The following is an 18,616-nucleotide window of genomic DNA, read 5'->3' as shown; positions in this document are numbered from 1 at the left end:
AGATAGCTACAGTTTATATGCACATAAACAATGGCTTAACCTGCCTGTTTTTCCAAACCCTTTGCTAAGACTGAGCATAAGCAAAATTTACTGTCTGCCAACCTGCTAGGTGCCAAACATTTTCATTCTTAGATTGTTATCTGCACTTCTTTAATGAGATTGAGAATTTCTTGAGTCTCTGCTCATTTGTTTTGTGGCTTGCTTCTTTTAAAACAACATATAGATGGAGTCTTCCTTTGTTGCCTAGGCTGGATTCAAACTCCTGAGTGCAAGCAATCCTCCCATCTTGGCCCTTCAATGACTGGGATTACTGGTGTAAGCCACCATGCCCAGCCTGGATTCGTTCTTCGTAAATCAAACCCTTTGTCATTTTCTTGCAAATAGCCTACCCTTTCTCTTACACGTCCTTTGACACATTTTAGATGGTTTTGCCATACAAAACTTTTCAATTTTTAGTTAAAGGTAGGCTTAGGAAACATTTCAGGAAACTGAAGTGTTTCTTTTTTCACCTGCTTTTAATCTAAAGTCTTATTATATCTGGATTTTAACATTTATTAAAAGTAATGTCAGATTATAAATGTTTGGATTTTATTCATTTTCTAAATGATTCTGACTGGTTTCCTACATATACAATCATATGACCTGCAAAACAAGATGTGCCCTTTACTTTCTAATTATTTGCAACTAATCTGTACTGGTTTATACATCTAGGAAACTGATGAGCAACTGGTGGGAGTGTGTATCTTTTTCACATGAAGCATGCTTCTAGTGGTTTACTACTAGACAATAATGGGTTGGCATTTGCAATAATATTCCAACCAATTATATTAAGGATTTCTGCTGCTTTTTCATGAGACACCCAGATGATACATTATTTCTAGTTAGTTCAATAATATGAGAAAATGAATTAAGACTTTTTATAAAATTATCCTGTGTTTCTGGATAAATCCTAAATATGAAATTCACTGTAGAATACAAATTTTTATATTTTAGAGATAGAATCTTGCTCTGTTGCCCAGGCTGGAGTGCCATGGTATAATCCTAGCTCACTTCAGCCTCCAATTCCTGGACCCAAGCGACCCTCTTGCCTCAGCCTCCTAAGTAGCTGAGACTACAGACACGCACCACCACACCTGTCTAATTTTTGTATTTTGATAGAGGTGGGGTTTTGCCATGTTGCCCAGGCTGGTCTCTAACTCCTCGTCTCCAGCAATCCACATGCCACAGCCTGCCAAAGTGCTGAGACTATAGGCATGAGTCATCACACTGAGCCATAAGATATTTTTTGAACTCATGTGAAAGCATAGTTAAAAGCCCCACAATGGCAGGATCTGCAACAGTGAGAATTCAGATATAACGCAACTGACAACTGGCTCCCACTCTCTGCAAGAGGTTAAGCCCAGAGACATTGACTATTTTTCAACAATGTAAAATTGTGTTTCATATGATTAAAATTTTTGGACCCCACATATAACCTAAAGACAGGTTATATAGCTTAAAGGAACATATAAGCTATAAATCCCTTAATATACAAACTAGTACCAGGCACAGTGATGCATGCTTGTAATCCTAGCACTTTGGGAGGCCAAGTTGAGTGGACTACTTGAGTCCAAGAGTTGATTTTTGAAAAAGGTTTTATAGCAAGTAAGCAGAGAAGGAATGGTCTTTTCAACAGATGCTGCTGGTAAATCACATGCAAAATGGTGACTTTAAACTCTTACCTCACAATATGTGCAAAAAATAACTCACAATGGATCTTACCCCTAAACATAAGAGCTAAAACTATAAATTTCAGGAAGAAGATCTAAGTCTAAACCTTTGTGACCTTAGGTTGGACAAAGATTCTTTTGATACAACACCAAGAGCATAGTAATAAAAGGAAAACTTGAAAAACTGAATTTCACCAAAACAAAAGCTTTTGAGCAATAAGGGACACCACCAAGAAAATGAAACAACTAGCCAGACAGAAACAGTATGTGCAGAATCTTATTTCTGATAAAAGACTTGTGTCCAGAGCATATCGAGAATTCCTGTAACTCGTAAAAGAAGAAAAACACAATTTTTAAATGGGCAGACACTTACATAGACATGTCACCAAAAAAAAAAAAAGTAAAACAAAATAAAATCTTCATGCCTTTGGGTTAGGCAATGTTTTCTTAAATATGAAGTCAAGGCTGGATGCAGTGGCTCATGCCTGTAATTCCACCACTTTGGGAGGCTGAGGCGGGTGGATCACGATGTCAGGAGATAAGAGACCATCCTGGCTAATACAGTGAAACCCTGTCTCTACTAGAAATACAAAAACTTAGCTGGGTGTGGTGGCATGCACCTGTAGTCCCAGCTACTCAGGAGGCTGAGGCAAGAGAATCGCTTGAACCCAGGAGGTGGAGGTTGTGGTGAGCCGAGATCATGCCACTACACTCCAGCCTGGGTGACAGAGCGAAACTGTCTCAAAAAAAAAAAAAAAAAAAATGAAGTCAAAGGCACAAGTGCCAAGAGAATAATCTGGTTTCTATCAAAATTAAAAACTTTTCTGCCTCAAAACGATACTACCAAGCAAGGGAGAAGACAACATATATTAAGAATAATGTAGAATTATTAGAATTGGAGAAAATATTTCCAAATCCTACACTACAGCCTGCATGAAAGTGTGACATCCTGTCTCATATGCAAAATTTTTTAAAATCATCAATCAATTAGGGACTTATATTGAGGCTATGTAAAAAGCTCTTATGACTCAACAAAAGACAAACCCAATTTTAAAATGGGAAGAGGATCTAAATAGACATTACCCCAAAAAATATTTGTAAATGACCAATAAGCACATTGAAAGATAACATAAACCTGTAATCCAAGCACTTTGGGAAGCCTAGGCAGGTGGATTGCTTGAGCCCAGGAGTTTGACACCAGCCTGGGCAGTGTGAGGAAACCTCATCTCTACAAAAAAAAAAAAAAAAAAAATTCAAAAATTAGCCAGGTATGATGGTACACACCTGTAGTCCTAGCTACTCAAGACATGAGGCAGGAGGATCACCTGAGCCAGGAAGGTTGAGGCTGCACTCAGCCCAGATCATGCCACTGGACTCTAACCTGAGTGACAGAGTGAGACCCTGTCTCAAAAAAAAAAAAAAGTAAAAGGTAACACAACATCAATAGTCACTAGAGAAATACAAAACAAAACAAAATACCAACATGAGATACCACTTCACACCTATTATGATGGCTAACATCAAGAAGACAGTAAGTTGGCAGCAATGTGGAAAATTTGAACCCTCATAATGTGCTGCTGGAATATACGATGGTACAGCCACTTGGGAAAACAACTGGTCAGTTTCTTAAAAGTTCAGTGTAAATGTACCCTATTCCTAGTAATTATACCGCTAGGTATATATACAAGAGATGCTAAGGTATATGTCCAGACAAAAACTTGCTCAAGTATGGTCACTGTAGCATTATTCATAACAGCAAAAAATGAAAACAGCAGAATCATCAAGTGATGATTAAACAGGCGGTATGTTCATAGAATACTTAATGCTCAGCAATAAAAAGGAGCTACTGATCCACGCAACAAGCCCACTGAGCCTGAGGTGAATTATGCTCAGTGAAAAAAACTAATTTCAATAGGAAACACACTATATACTCAATTTCTATATCATAATTCAGAGATAGGGGTAATAAAAGCATCCTAAAATTAGATTGTGATGATTGTTGCAAAATCATTTAAAAAAAGTAAGACTGTAAATTTACTATCAGTGAATTAAATACTTCAGACAGGTGAATTTTATGGTGCATCAATTATACTTCAATAAAGCTGCTAAAAATTAACCTTTTCACCACAATGAGAATAAAACAAAGGTTAACAGAAAACAAAATGTGTGTGTTTATGTACATATTATTTTCCCTTTTATCCTTACATTGTGAAGAGTATTCCAATGATATTTGTTATTTCCTTTCAAAAGTCTAAAAAAAAATTGGCTCCAAAAGGTACCACTCTATCATTTTTTCTCTTCAAATGAAATGGCTAAACTTCCCTAAAGGAAGCTGAAATCCTTCTCATTCCCCAAGGGCTCATGTAAATGCCCTCTTCCTCATGAAATTCTTCCTGAACTATAAAGGAATCCAACCCCTAATGAATATTCGCAGCACTTTCTCTGAACCAGTCTTACAGCAGGGATGTGAGGCTCTTGCCATGGCCATTTTACAAACTTTTCTCCCTTTCACGAGACTCCGAGCCCTCCAAAGCCATAATGCTTATACACAGTTATGCATCCCCTCCCCACCCAAAGCTGTGCCCAAAAATGCCAGGCCTATTCAGTGACATTAGGTCATTAATCCTACTCATGATGCTTGGAAGTGGGCACAGATCTATGATCTTACGTAAAAAACAAGTAGCTGATCTGAAAACAAAAAACAAGTCTCTACTTTTTCAGCTCAATGAACTTTTCTTGGATTATACAAATATCTAAGCAGCCCATAGGAAAATGTCTTACATCATATTCTCAAAGAAAATAAAAGAGAAACCATTAAAGTGTATTTAAATCTAGCAAAACGGGATAGGAAGCCAGCCAGCTATCAAGGAAGCAAAGCAATCCCTAATCTAGATGCTTCTTTGGCTCTAAGAAAGATCTGCAATAAAACAAAACTAATAAAACTACACATGAATACATAAAATTAATGACAGCATGAATTTAAATGAATTGTCTTAACCAAGAATTTTTAAACTATATTAACATAAGCTGAATATTCAAATTTATATGAATAAACCATTGATGGGCACGAAGGGAGAAAGCACCTCACCTCTTAATAATAAATGAAATCCCAGCTGTGTTCTCCAAAATCCATTTCAGGGTTGCAAGATCATAATTCTCAGGGTGTTTAAAGGTAACACCTTCTGGAAGCCCCTGTACTATCAAAGCTGACTGGTCTTGTAGCATCTTCTCATATGGTACAGGTACCTCTGTGGGTTTTTGTAAAGCTTTCCCTGGGAGAGGCAAAAAGCAGATAAATGTCATTAAATTGTAAGACTAAAGAACAAAACCATCACCACCTTATTGTGGCTTAATAAAGGCATACGTGATCTTTTGTAATATGTGGTTTTAAAATTACTTAACACTACAGCACCCTATTCACATGTAAGAAGTTCTAAACGTGACACCGATCCAAAGGGCCAAAATGTAAATTATATTAAATATCTGACTTTAAAAACTACACAAAAGGAGAGAGAAATGTCTGATTTCTTGCATTATTGTCTTTAAGATGGTCCTACCCTGGCGTATTTCTTGGGTTCCTCCTAAAAGGAAGTGGAAAGTAAGGTTATTCCTCATCCATTCAGCTTGTGAAAATATTGTTATATGACTGTTAAGTCAATGACACAATATTGTCTACCCTTTAAAAACTCTATTATATCAGGTATCTTTTATAAAATTTAAGTGTGTTGCTTTTAAGACAGCAAAAGCAGAAATAGTCCTCAACTGTTTTTTTCCGAGTGTTGCCACTTCTACAGCATCTACACTCATCTGATTCACCTGGGTTGTAGACTTTATTTTACACATCTCTGCAACCTTTTCTTCTTCAACACCTGTAAAAAATATTAAGGTGCGTATCTATTTTCTTAATATTTATTTGGCTTTTAGTGAAAATAGTTTTTCCTGTATTCCAATATTTGTGATCTGTTATACAAACAAAAAATAGGTCAAGTGAAGTGGCTCACACTTATAATCCCACCACCTTGGGAGGCTGAGGCAGAATTGCTTGAGCCCAGGATTTCAAGACCAGCTTGAGCAACACAGAAACAACCTATCCCTATAAAAAAAGATGAATAAAATTAAGTGTGGTGGTGCGTATCTGTAGTCCTAGCTACTCTGGAGGCTGAAGCAAGAAGATTGCTTGAGTCCAGGAATTTAAGGTTACGATGAGCTATAATTTTACCATTACACTCCAGTCTGGGTCACAAAAAGAGACCCTGTGTTTAAAAAAAAAAAAGGCAGGGGGAAGATCTTAAAGGGAGCTTTTAAAATACAAACCTAAAATAAGAGTAATTTATTGGCTATAAATTTAAATATGGGAAGATTATCATCAGGAAACAAATTCTAGGCTTACAAAGTCCAGCACAATAACCACTAGACACATGTGACACTTGAAATGTGGCCAGTCCAAATTCAGATGTGCTGTAGATGAACAATACACATTGACTTTTGAAAACTCAGCACAAAAATTATTCCAAATATCCCATTAATAATTTCTATATTGATCACACATTGAAATATTTTAAAGTATTACCACTAAATGATTTTCACTTGTTTCCCTGTATTTTTTAATGTTATAACTAGAAAGTTTTAAATCATGTGAATGACTCACATTATATTTAGTTCTATTTAATAGCACTTCACTAAATCCCAGAAAAGGACTCAGAATTCTCCTGAAGAATTTCTACAACTTCCTCACGAAACTATTGATTATGTTTCAGAAGAACACTATTGCAAACAAATAAAAGGTACTTGAGAATTAGGTACAAAAACCATTCTCCATGGTATCAAATTAGTAGCAATGTAAACAAACTATAAATACCAATAGGTGGGGACTACAACTCGCAACGAGGACAACTCCCCTAAGGCTTAGTTCGAATCAGTGGAGAACCATGTAAACCATGGAGCACAGGGAGAGGAGAATAAACACAGCTGCCCGTGAGATTGTGGTGTTTGTGGGTCAGAGGGCAGGTGGTACACACACAATCAAAACAGCATTATTAGTATAAAGAAACACACAATCAAGGACTTAACATTTCTCAAAATTATAATATTGGCAAAATTTAAAAAATAGCTTACTACCATAAAGCTTGGAAGATTATAACACAGGTGGTGAGGGGAGGGATACGGTGGTGAGGGGAGGGATACAGTGGCAAGCATAGTTTTTTTAAGAAACTAAAGCTACTACTGGGAATAGGAATTAGTGAATTAGCAAAATTTTTAATTCACTAGTAATCTCAATTTATCATGAATTGAATCTAATCTGACAACGCAAATTTAAGTTTAAAGCTTAGTGGCATACAGACATCTGTGGGAGATACTGTAGGTTCAATTCCAGACCACCACAATCATGGAAGTATAAAGTGAAGTTACACAAATGTCTTCGTTTCCCAATGCATTTAAAAGTTATGTTGAATCTTTCTTTCACAAAAGATCTCTGGGAGGTTTGATGCTATTGGATAGCATTTTACACACAGTGGAACTTCTTTCCAAATTGGAATCAATCCTCCGAAAGCCTGCCATTGCTTTATGAAGTAAATTTATGGAATATTCTAAATCTTTTGTCATTTCAACAATAGTCACGACATCTACACCAGGAGTAGATTCCATTTCAGAGACGACTTTCTTTGCTCATTGTAAGAAGCAACTCCTTATCTGTTCATGTTTGATCATGAAATTGCAGCAGTTCAGTCCCATCTGCAGGCTCCACTTCTTTTTTTTTTTTTTTTTTTTTTGAGACAGTTTCACTCTTGTTGCCCAGGCTGGGGTGCAATGACAGGATCTCCACTCACTGCAACCTCAGCCCCCTGGGTTCAAGTAATTCTCCTGACCTAGCCTCACAAGTAGCTGGGATTACAGGTGTGCACCACCATGCCCGGCTAATTTTGTATTTTTAGTAGAGAAGGGCTTTCTCCATGTTGGTCAGGCTGGTCTCAAACTCCTGACCTCAGGTGATCCCACCTTGACCTCCCAAAGTGCTGGGATTTTAGGCATGAGCCACTGTGCCCAGCCAGCAGGCTCCACTTCTAATTCTAGTTCACATGCTATTTCCACCACATCTGCAGTTCCTTCGTCCTCTAAAATCCCGAACCCCTTAAAGTCACCTATGAGAGATGGAATCAACTTCTTCCACCAGTCTTGTTAATGTTAATTTTGTTCTCTTCCCATGAATCACAAATGTTCTTAATGGCACCTAGAACAGTAAATCTTTTCCAGAAGGTTTTTAATTTACTTTGCCCAGATCCATCAGAGGAATCACTATCTCTGGCAGCTATGGCCTTACAAAATGTAATTCTTTCTTTTTTTGAGATGGAGTCTTGCTCTGTTGCCAGGCTGGAGTGCAGTGGTGCGATCTCGGCTCACTGGAACCTCTGACTTCCTGGTTCAAGTGATTCTCCTGCCTCAGACACCTGAGTAGCTGGGATTACAGGCACACACCACCACGCCCAGCTAATTTTTGTGTTTTTAGTAGAGATGGGGTTTCACCATGTTGATCAGGCTGGTCTCGATCTCCTGACCTTGTGATCTGCCTGCCTTGGCCTCCCAAATCACTGGGATTACAGGCATGAGATACCACGCCTGGCCTACAAAATATATTTCTTAAAGAATCAAACTTGAAGGCTGAGTACAGTGGCTCACACCTGTAATCCCAAGCTCTAAAGAAGGCCAAGGTGGGCAGATTGCTTGAACCCACAAGTTTGAAACCAGCCTAGACAATATGGAAACAAAACATCTCTACAAAAAAACCCCACAAAAATTAGCCAAGCATGCTGGTGCACCACCTGTGGTCCCAGCTATTCAGCAGACTGAAGTGGGAGGATCACCTGAGCCTGAGAAGACTGAGGCTGCAGTGAGCTGTGATTGTGCCATTACACTCAAGCCTGAACAACAGTGAGATGACCTTCTCAAAAAAGAAAGTAATAATAATCATAAGACTTGAAATTACTCCTAAATCCATGGGCTGCAGAATGGATGTTGCATTAGCAGGCATGAAAATGACATTCATGTCTTTGTACAACCTCCATCAGGGCTCTCAGAGGGACTGGGTGCAGTGTTAATGAGCAGTAATATTTTGAAAGGAACTTTTTTTTCTGGGCAGTCAGTCTCAAAAGTAGGCTTAAAATAATCAGTGAATAATGCTATAAAGAGATATGCTGTCATCCAGGCTTTACTGTTCCACTGATAGAGCACATGCAGAGCAGATTTAGCATAGCTCTTAAGGGCCCTAGAATTTTTGGAATGGTAAATGAGCACTGGCTTCCTCTGAAGCTTTGAAGCCAGTAACGGAATTCTCTCTAGCTAGCAAAGTCCTAGATGGCATCTTCCAATATAAAGCTGTTTTGTCTACATTAAAAATCTGTTTTTTGAGTGTAGCCATCTTCATGATTTTTCTCAGCGAGATCTTCTGAAAAACTTGCAGTTCCTACATCAAGCACTTGCTGCTTCACTTTGCATTTTTGTATTATACAGACTGTGTCTTTCTTTAAACCTCATGAGCCAACCTCTGCTAGCTTTCAGCTTTTCTTTTGCAGCTTACTCACCTCCTCTCAGCCACGACAGAATTGAAGAGAGTTAGGGCTTTGTTCTGGATTAAGCTTTGACTTACAGGAATGTTGTGGCCAGTCTGACCTTCTATCCAGACCACTCAAAGTTTCTCCGTATCAGCAATAAGGCTGTTTTGCTTTCTTATCATTTGTGGGTTCACTGGAGCAGCACTTCTCATTTCCTTTGATAACTTTTCCTGTGCATTCACCACCTGGCAAACTGTTTGGCCTAGCTTTCAGCTGCCAACATGTCTTCCTCACTAAGCTTCATCATTTTTAACTTGATTTAAAGTGAGCAGACTGCAACTCTTTCTTTTACATGAACACTTAGAGGCCACTGGAGGGCTGTTAACTGGCCTCATTTCAATATTGTGTCTCAGGGACTAGGGAGGCGTTAGGAGAGGAAGTGATGGGAAACCACCTGATTGGTGGATCAGTCAGAGCACACAACATTTGCCAGTGAGGTTTGCCATCTTATACAGGTGTGTTCATGGAGTCCAAAACAATTACAACAGTAACATCAAAGCTCACTGATCGCAGGTCACCACAGCACATATAATAATCATGAAAAAGTTTGAAACATTCTAAGAGTAACCAAATGTGACACAGAGAACCAAAGAGAGCACATGCTGTTGGAAAAATGGCACAAAAGACTTGCTTGACAAAAGATTCCCACAAATCTTCAATTTATAAAAACTGCAGTATCTGCAGGGCTCAAAAAAATGAGTTATGCCTGTATGTATTCTGTGCCTATTGCCCTGCCTTTTTTAGTTCCCTTTCAGTGTTTCACTCAGTTAACATGAAGCCTATCAATAGTGTTAGGTTACACACAGATATGAAAACTATCATACTGTGAAAGGCCATAAGTATTAACACCCTATAGTAAATTTTAATACTGTGTTCCAATGTCAAATAAGCTCACTGCTCTAAACAAGGATTACAAAACCCACTGAAGATTCAGGTAAGGTGATTCCACTCGGCGAGTTGAGAACTGCTTAATTCTGCATCATACTTAAACAAACTCCTTTGCACAGTGAATTTCTTGTTTTCACTTCGCCACCTTTATCTAGAACTCCGTTATCTGAGTAAGAACTTTTAATCTATTCAAAATTTATCTCCCTTCATTACCTTCTCTCTAATGCATCTCATTAATCCAGAGTGAAGCCAAGCAAGGAGCCCCGTACAATCAACACTTGCCATTGTTCTTAACTCTTCAGTATCTACCCTGACATATCACCACTTCGGTGATTCCTTTTAAGCATTTTGAAATGTCTTCATAAACATTTCAGAAAATCATTCATAGTTTAGACCGTGCACAGTGGCCCACACCTGTAATCTGAGCACTTTGAGAGGCCGAGGTGAGTGGATCATTTGAAGTCAGGAGTTCAGTACCAGCTTGACCAACATGGTGAAACCCCATCTCCACTAAAAATAGAAAAAAAAAAATTAGCTGGGTGTGGTGCCACGTGCCTGTAATCCCAGCTACTCAGGAGGCTGAGGCAGGGGATTTGCTTGAACTCAGGAAGCAGAGGTTGCAGTGAGCCGAGACCTCACCACTGCACTCTGCCTAGACAACAGAATGAGACTCCATCTCAAAAAAAAATTTTTTTTATAGTTTAAACCTCATTCTGCTTTAGAAGAAAATATGACTAGTGTTATCTATAAATATTTAGGTTTAAAAACAATGAAATAAAAATGATAACAACACAATGCTTACAATATTTCACAAAATCGGCTTGAAAATCCTTTCTGGTATTGAAAAAATTGTGTCCTCTGTCCTTCAGTTCTGAAGGCAAAGAGATCTGCTTTATACTCTGTGATGCAGGCCACTTTGGCCTTAAACTTGGCCAGTTCTTTAAACTATAATAATAACAGCAAATATTATGTTAAAGGCAGACATTTAAAAGCACCATTTCTGCTAGATTAATTAAAAAATCTAACACAAGCCTGGGCACAGCACCTCATGCCTGTAGTTCCAGCACTTTGGGAGGCCAAGGCGGGTGGATGACGAGGTCAGGAGTTTGAGAAAAGGCTGGCCAACACAGTGAAACCCCGTCTGTACTAAAAATGCACATAATAATAATAATAATGATAACAAATAAATAAATAAAAGGCCGGGTGTGGTGGCTCATGCCTGTAATCCTGGCTACTTGGGAGGCTGAGGCAGGAGAATCACTTGAACCTGGGAGGCAGAGGTTGCAGTGAGTCGAGATTGTGCCAATGCACTCCAGACTGAGCAACAGTGCAAGACTCTGTTTAAAAAAAAAAAAAATCTAACACCATTTTTTAAAGTTACTGCTCTTTCTAAATAGATTTTTGCCTGATTTTAAGCAAAAGACACCACAAGATTTATAAGAAAAAAATGCAGAAATCCCTTGTAATCTATTACAGGTCAGATTCTCCAAGAAAGAGACTGAGATTTCACACAGGCTTGCTGGGGAGCACTGTCAATAACAGCACCCAGGAGGTGGGAGGCAGGCATCGCTGAACAGGCAAAGTGCTGAACAGGGATGCAGCTGCACCAAGAGCTCAGAAGCCAGTGTGGCCCTCCCCAGGGAAAAGGTGGACAAGGTGACTCGAACACTCGCAGCAGCTGGGGAAATCAGTGCCATCAGAATTGGAAGAAGGGACTGAAACCCACACTACAGCATTCAGTACATAATCCCCTCCTCCAGAAGTATTACCCCATCTACACATAGCCAGAATCACATTTAGGTGATTACTTACTGACTTTCACTAAGAATATTTCTATGAGAGTCAAATTATTTTAAAACTTTATAGAGTACACAGTATTCCATTTTATGGATACACCATAATTCATTTAGTGCTAACATCATTTCAAAGGTCAGTGATTCCAATTTTCCCTCCTAAAAATAACACTACTGTAATAACCTGGGAAGAAAATATTTATGTACATCTTCAATGACTTTCTCAAAAAAGACATGAGAGTCAAGAAAAACAACCATTAAGAGTCAATACTCCAAATACTCAAAGTCTACTAAAATTTGCTTTCTAATAAGGTTCATAATATCCTAGCAAATGTTACCATGTGACTTTTCCAGAAACCTTGAAAAAGGGTATCTTAGTGTCATAAACATACTCCACTGATTGGTGTTAAAATTAAAGAGTATCGTAGCATAATTTTCTGCAAATTACCATTCCTTTTGTCTATTTATCAAATGTGTTAGTGTATCTCTGACTGACCCATAGAGGTACATCACTTATTTTAGGCATAGAAAAGCCATTTATGGAATTAAATAATTATATAATAATTACATATATTTTGTTTTGGTTTTAAAATTTGTCTCAGTATAACTATTTTTGTTCATCTAGAATTTAACTCATCACATGATGAAGACTATCCGTTGAAGCTTGTTTTTACCACAATTTTTACTTTTTGCCAAATAGCCTATTTTCTCAGTATCATTTGTTGAAAACTGTAAGCTTTCCAGTATTTGTTTTTGATTTGTACAATAAATGCCCTCTAATTTCTTAACTGGAGATTATTTCTGCATAATATTGCTTTAAAATGTTACCTTCAGTAACTAATTTAGCAGCTAGTGAGGTGATCAGAAATCTTTTGAGCTATAATAAAGCCATGGTAGAGAACTTCTGACTTGGAGGTGGGCCAACAACTGCCCCAGCAGTTGATGTGAAGAATGATGAGCCTCGGTAATTTCCTTCCGTTGCACTTACATGACATGTGCTGTGGCTACTCTCCTGTAAGGAACTATTATTTACTTACCTTGTGGTAAATGAGGGTACATTCTTGCTTCAGTATCCACACTCTAAAACAATCCTGTCAACAAAGGCAATGTTTATGAAAGAGTAAGCAAGATTCATGTACTATCCATAGATTAGATAAAACAAGTCTACCAGCCAAGGAAGAGATAAAGTCAGCCTGGATATGCTTAGCACTCTGACAAGCCAGTGAAAAACTCAGCAGTTTCTACAACTTTAATTATACTGTGTCATATACAACTAGGAATAGGAGGAGAAATGGTCTTACTAATAATGCTGGTGAGGAAGACATAAAGGCTGAGAATAGTGAAATGACTATGCCAAAGATGAGGGAACTGTTAAGAAACTCTAAGGAAGTGAATGGGTCTTACGTGGCCTTATGGTATCCTTTGCAGAGATCAATATTTAAAAAAAAATTATTATCAACAGAACAGCATTTCATCTCTAAATTTTTATTTAACATTAAAGTCACAAATTTTGCCTGGTTTTATGATCACAAGGCAGAAACAAGTCATTCATAAAATAACTATATGTAACCACCAACCATTCTAAAATTTCTTTAAGGAGATAATTTTATAAAGTTCTTAAAACATTTTTTAACTCCTTAATAAGAAAACAAAACACATGGCCAAGCACAGTTGCTCAAGCCTATAATCTGAGCACTATGGGAGGCTGAGGCAGGAAAGTCACTTGAACCCAAGAGGTCAAGGCTGCACTGAGCTATGATCATGCCACTGCCCTCCATCCTAAAAGAGTCAGATCCTGTCTCAAAAAAATGAAAAAAAAGCATCCACAAACTTTGTCACACAGAGTTCTGTGAGGTTAAGCACCACCTAAATACTTTTCAACCACTTAAGAGGAGGAAAATGCATACTCCTGCTTAAAACATTTACATTTAATATGTCAGAAAACACCTAAGGCCATGCATGGTGGCTCATACCTGTAATCCCAACACTTTGGGAAGCCAAGACAGGACAATTGCTTGAACCCAGGAGTTTAAGACAAACCTGGGCAACATAAAGAAACCCTGTGTCTACAAAAAAGCTTAAAAATTAGCTAGGCCAGGAACAGTGGCTCATGCCTGTAATCTCAGGACTTTGAAAGGCAGAGGTGGAACTGATTGAGCTCCAGAGTTACAGACCAGCCTGGGCAATATATTAAGACCTCATCTCCACTAAAAAGCAAAACAAAGTAGCCAGATGTGGTAGCACATGCCTACAATCCCAGCTACTCTGAGGCTGAGGTAGGAAGACCACTTGAACCCAGGATGTCCAGGCTGCAGTGAGCCATGATTACACCACTGCATTCCAGTCTGGACAACAGAGTAAGAGCCTTTCTCAAAAAAAAAAAAAAAAAAAAGGTTAAAAAAAAAAAAAAGAAAATACCTAAGTCTGATACTTTTTCTTCTTTTTTTGAGACAGAGTCTCACTCTGTCGCCCAGACTGGAGTGCAGTGGCAAGATCTTGGCTCACTGCAAGCTCCACCTCCCAGGTTCATGCCGTTCTCCTGCCTCAGCCTCCCGAGTAGCTGGGACTACAGGCATCCGCCACCACACCCAGCTAATTTTTTTTGTATTTTTAGTAGCGATGGGGTTTCACCGTGTTAGCCAGGATGGTCTCAATCTCCTGACCTCGTGATCCACCCGCCTTGGCCTCCCAAAGTGTTGTGATTACTGGCGTGAGCCACCGTGCCCAGCCACCTGATACTTTTTATAATAAATACTATTTCCAACTACATACCCATAAAAATATAAATTAATTGTATAACTACCATGATAGTAATATAAAAATACAAAACTACATAATCAGTACTCAATATTTCACTGTAATTATGCATATGATAGGTTTTTTTTTTTTTTTAAGTAAAGAGCTGGCCAGGTGCAGTGGCTCTCACCTGTAATCCCAGCAATTTGGGAGGCCAAGGCAGATAGATCACTTGAGCTCGGGAGTTTAAGACAAGCCTTACCAACATTCTGAAACCCCATCTTTAGCAAAAATACAAAAATTAGCTGAGTGTGATGGTGCACATCTGCAGTCCCAGCTACTGGAAAGGCTGTCAGGACAATCACTTGAGCCTGGGAGGCGGAGGTTGCAGTGAGCTAAGATCGCACCACTGCACTCCACCTTGGGTGACAGAGTGAGATTCCGAAAAAAAACAAAAAAACAAAAAAAAACATAAACAGCTAACACTAAACAATTTAGAAAGAGGTGGTTAATGCAATGGTGAATGTGTAAGTGGAAGAAATATAGATACACAATAGTAAAGATGCCCTCATGACCCCAAATTCTGAGAATCTTCTACATATTGATACAATAAAACTCCAGCCCTATACTCTAGTATACAAACTCATTCTAAGTAACCACAAATATTATACATAATTTCAAAATTCACACTTGCAAAACAAAAGATTGCCTAAAATAATGGTAGAAAATTATTTGAGATTCAAAGTAAAAATGAAACATTCTGACGTATGGTAATAAAATGTCATTTGAAAGGCATAACTGCTACGCAAGAAAAAAAACTACTCCTTAAAACTAAAAAAACATAAAATTATATCTTCTACAAAAACAAATCAACCTTATCTACAGCCCAGTCCTACCCAACTATGGAATGTCAGAATAGAAATTCTCACCATGGACTCAAGAGCTGACATGAGGAATGTCACCACCATCCCTCTCTCTGAGGACTCCTCATCTTCAACAGCCAGGGTGGACACTGTTACTTGGGCCATGATCTTTGTGCAAGACAAGTAATAACAAAATAAGTGGTAGAAATCTGGTGTTCCAAACCCACATTCAGAGCTCTGAGGATCTCCCACTGGCTGCCTAATTTACTGTTTTCTTGCCTAAGAGAAAAAACAAGACTGAAAAATTAAGTATGTGATTTGCCCAAAACTCATCAGATAGAGAATCTATCCCCTAACTTCCTATCTAGTGTTATTTCAATAAAATTGGGTTAATATCACACCCAAAATAAATGCAGATGGCACTCAGAATCAGTGAAATTTCTCCCAAGAAGGAGGAGGAGGAGAGGTGCTTTACAACCCAGTGATGGACTACCACAGACCAATGCAGGACAGAGCTGTCAAGCTCCCTCTCTCCCCTGCACATCCTGACACAGCAAAGGGTGGGTGCAGTGGACTGAGGATGGGCAGAGAGAAGTTTCTCTTCTTACTGTGAAAATAGATCACGGGCACCAAGAAACAAGTAGGATGATTTATATTACAGCATATTGCTCTATTTGAAAAACTTTTTATAATATTTTGGTAATAACAAAGACCCTCAAATGAATTTCAAACACTTTAAATATTCAACACATAAACAGAAAATATTAAATGTCAGCAAGGATATTGAAAAACTGGACCCTTTATGCACTGCTTTTTGTAATGTAACTGGTGCAGCCCCTGTGGAAAATGGTTTGGCAGCCCCTTAAAATATTAAGCACAGAATTATCACATAATCCAACAACTCCCTTTCAGGGTATATACCCAAAAGAACCAAGAGCAAGGACTCAAACAGGTATTTGTACACTCATGTTCATAGCAACATTATTCACAACGGCCAAAAGGTATAACCAACCCTAATGCCCATCAATAGGTAAATAGATAAGCAAAATGTGATATACACACATACATGAAATATTATTCAGCTGTATAAAGAAAAAACGATTCTGGCCAGGTTCAGTGACTTACCCCTGTAATCTCAGCACTTTCGGAGGCCAAGGCAGGCAGATCACTTGAGCCCAGGAATTCCAGATCAGCCTGGGCAAAATAGCAAGACCTCATCTCTGTAAGTTTTTTTAAAAAAAATTCTGATACTGCTATAGATGAACCTTGATAGCACTATGCAATCTATGCATGTAACGAAATTGCACTTACACTCCACAAATGTATGTAAAGTTGTTTTAAAATGGAGAATTCATCAAGGAAGAAATGTGAACAACAGAGAACAGAGAGGAATGAGACAGAAAAGCCACCCACCCAGAATTGGTGTGGATCCCAGGGGGGCTCCCCATGGCAGGAAAATAGTGAGCAAGAGCCACTGGTGACTCACTCTTCTGCCATCGACTTTTGAAATCCTGGGCACAGAAAATCCCCCGACACCCTCCCCTCAGGGCTCCCCAACTGACAGAGCTGCATGGAGTCTGGGCAGAGCCTCCAGTCAGGCCCACATGGAACCCTAAGGGCCTTGGACCCCTGAGCACCACAGTGCCAGCTGTTATAGCTCTGCCACCAGAAGAGGCCAGACCCTCTCACATGCCCCCAGGATAGGGGCCATATCTACAGTGCTGAGGAGCAGATAGACTCACCTCCTGTCTCTACTCTACCTCCTGTAGCGGCCTCACCTCCACTACACCTCGCCTGGTAGTGCCCACTGGCCTGGGTCCCAGTGCAGCCACTTACCCTCTGCCTGAGCACTCAGGCTAATTGCAGCTCTGCAGACTGACCTCCCAGAGGTAACTATCAGGCCTACTGTTTCTGCAACTGCCATGGTCCCTGCCTCTACCTCTCCTAGGCTAGGGAGGGACTGAAGAGCCCAAGAACTATCATAGGCTTCTTAGCACACCACAGCTGCCTTACAGAAAGTGGGCAAACTGTATCCACGTGGGTCCCCCTCCCTGCTATGCCTCACTGGGTAGGGTCTCCTGATCTGGGCCGCCAGCACAGCCATCCTGCACCCCCACCCTGAAGGATTGCTTCATTCAGTGGCATCTCTGCATCTCTCTGAGATGGAGCTTTCAGGGGTAACTCACGGGCTCTCTGCCATTGCCACTGTAGCAGTACCACCACTGCTGACCTTGGCCTGGGGAAAGAATAAAGACCCTGATTGCTTTGCCAGCACCTCCAGCGTGCCACAGCCACCAGATGGAGAGAAGCCCAGTTTCTCTTCTCTGTGAGCTTCCGGCAACCTGCTCTTCACCAGAAGGAGGCCCAGGTTTAAGCCCACAGTTCAGCCACCTCATCCTTGGCTGAACATTCTCATTGGCAGTGGCTCTGCGTCTCTCTGGGGTGGAGTTCCCAGAGGCAACTGAGATCCCTTTTGCCATTACTGCTGCAGTGATACTGCCCTTGCTGCCCTCAGGCTGGGGAAGAAACAAAGTGCCTGAGTGCTTTGCTCACACCTCCATCAGGCCACAGGCACCATATGGAGGGAAGCCCAGTCTCTCTTCCCTGTTGGCCCCAAATCCCCTGCTCTTCACTAGGCAGGGGTCCCAGCTTGGGCCCACAATGCAGCCGCTCCATTTCTGACTGATCATTCTGATTGGCAGAGCTCTGCACGTCTCTGAGGTGGTACCCCAAGAGAAAAGTGAAAGGCTTTCTGCCATTGCCATTGCCAAGGTCCGCAATCCTGCTGCTCCCAAGCTGGGGAGAAAATGAAAAGCCTGAGTTCACCCCAGAGCTATGGTGCACAGGGCTATGGGATGGGAGTGCCAAGCCAAGACCTATGGCTAGTACTCAAGTGGAGGACCAGCATAAAATTGCTGAAATGACAGAGAATTCAGAACCTGGATGCCAATGAAGAGCTTCAAGATTGAGGAGAAAGTTGAAACCCATTTCAAGAAATCTAAAACATTCAGCAAAACTAT

The 18,616-nt window shown here is 39.8% G+C and overlaps 1 pseudogene; it reads right to left on the bottom strand.

Moving 5' to 3' along the window:
* Positions 1 to 4,592: 4,592 nt before the first annotated feature.
* Positions 4,593 to 15,894, bottom strand: LOC115930129 (general transcription factor II-I-like; annotated as a pseudogene).
* Between the last annotated feature and the right edge of the window lie 2,722 nt (positions 15,895 to 18,616).

This window comes from Gorilla gorilla, chromosome 16 (assembly GCF_029281585.2).
Source record: "Gorilla gorilla gorilla isolate KB3781 chromosome 16, NHGRI_mGorGor1-v2.1_pri, whole genome shotgun sequence".
Lineage (NCBI taxonomy): Eukaryota > Metazoa > Chordata > Mammalia > Primates > Hominidae > Gorilla > Gorilla gorilla.
This window is presented reverse-complemented; position numbering and strand designations above follow the sequence as displayed.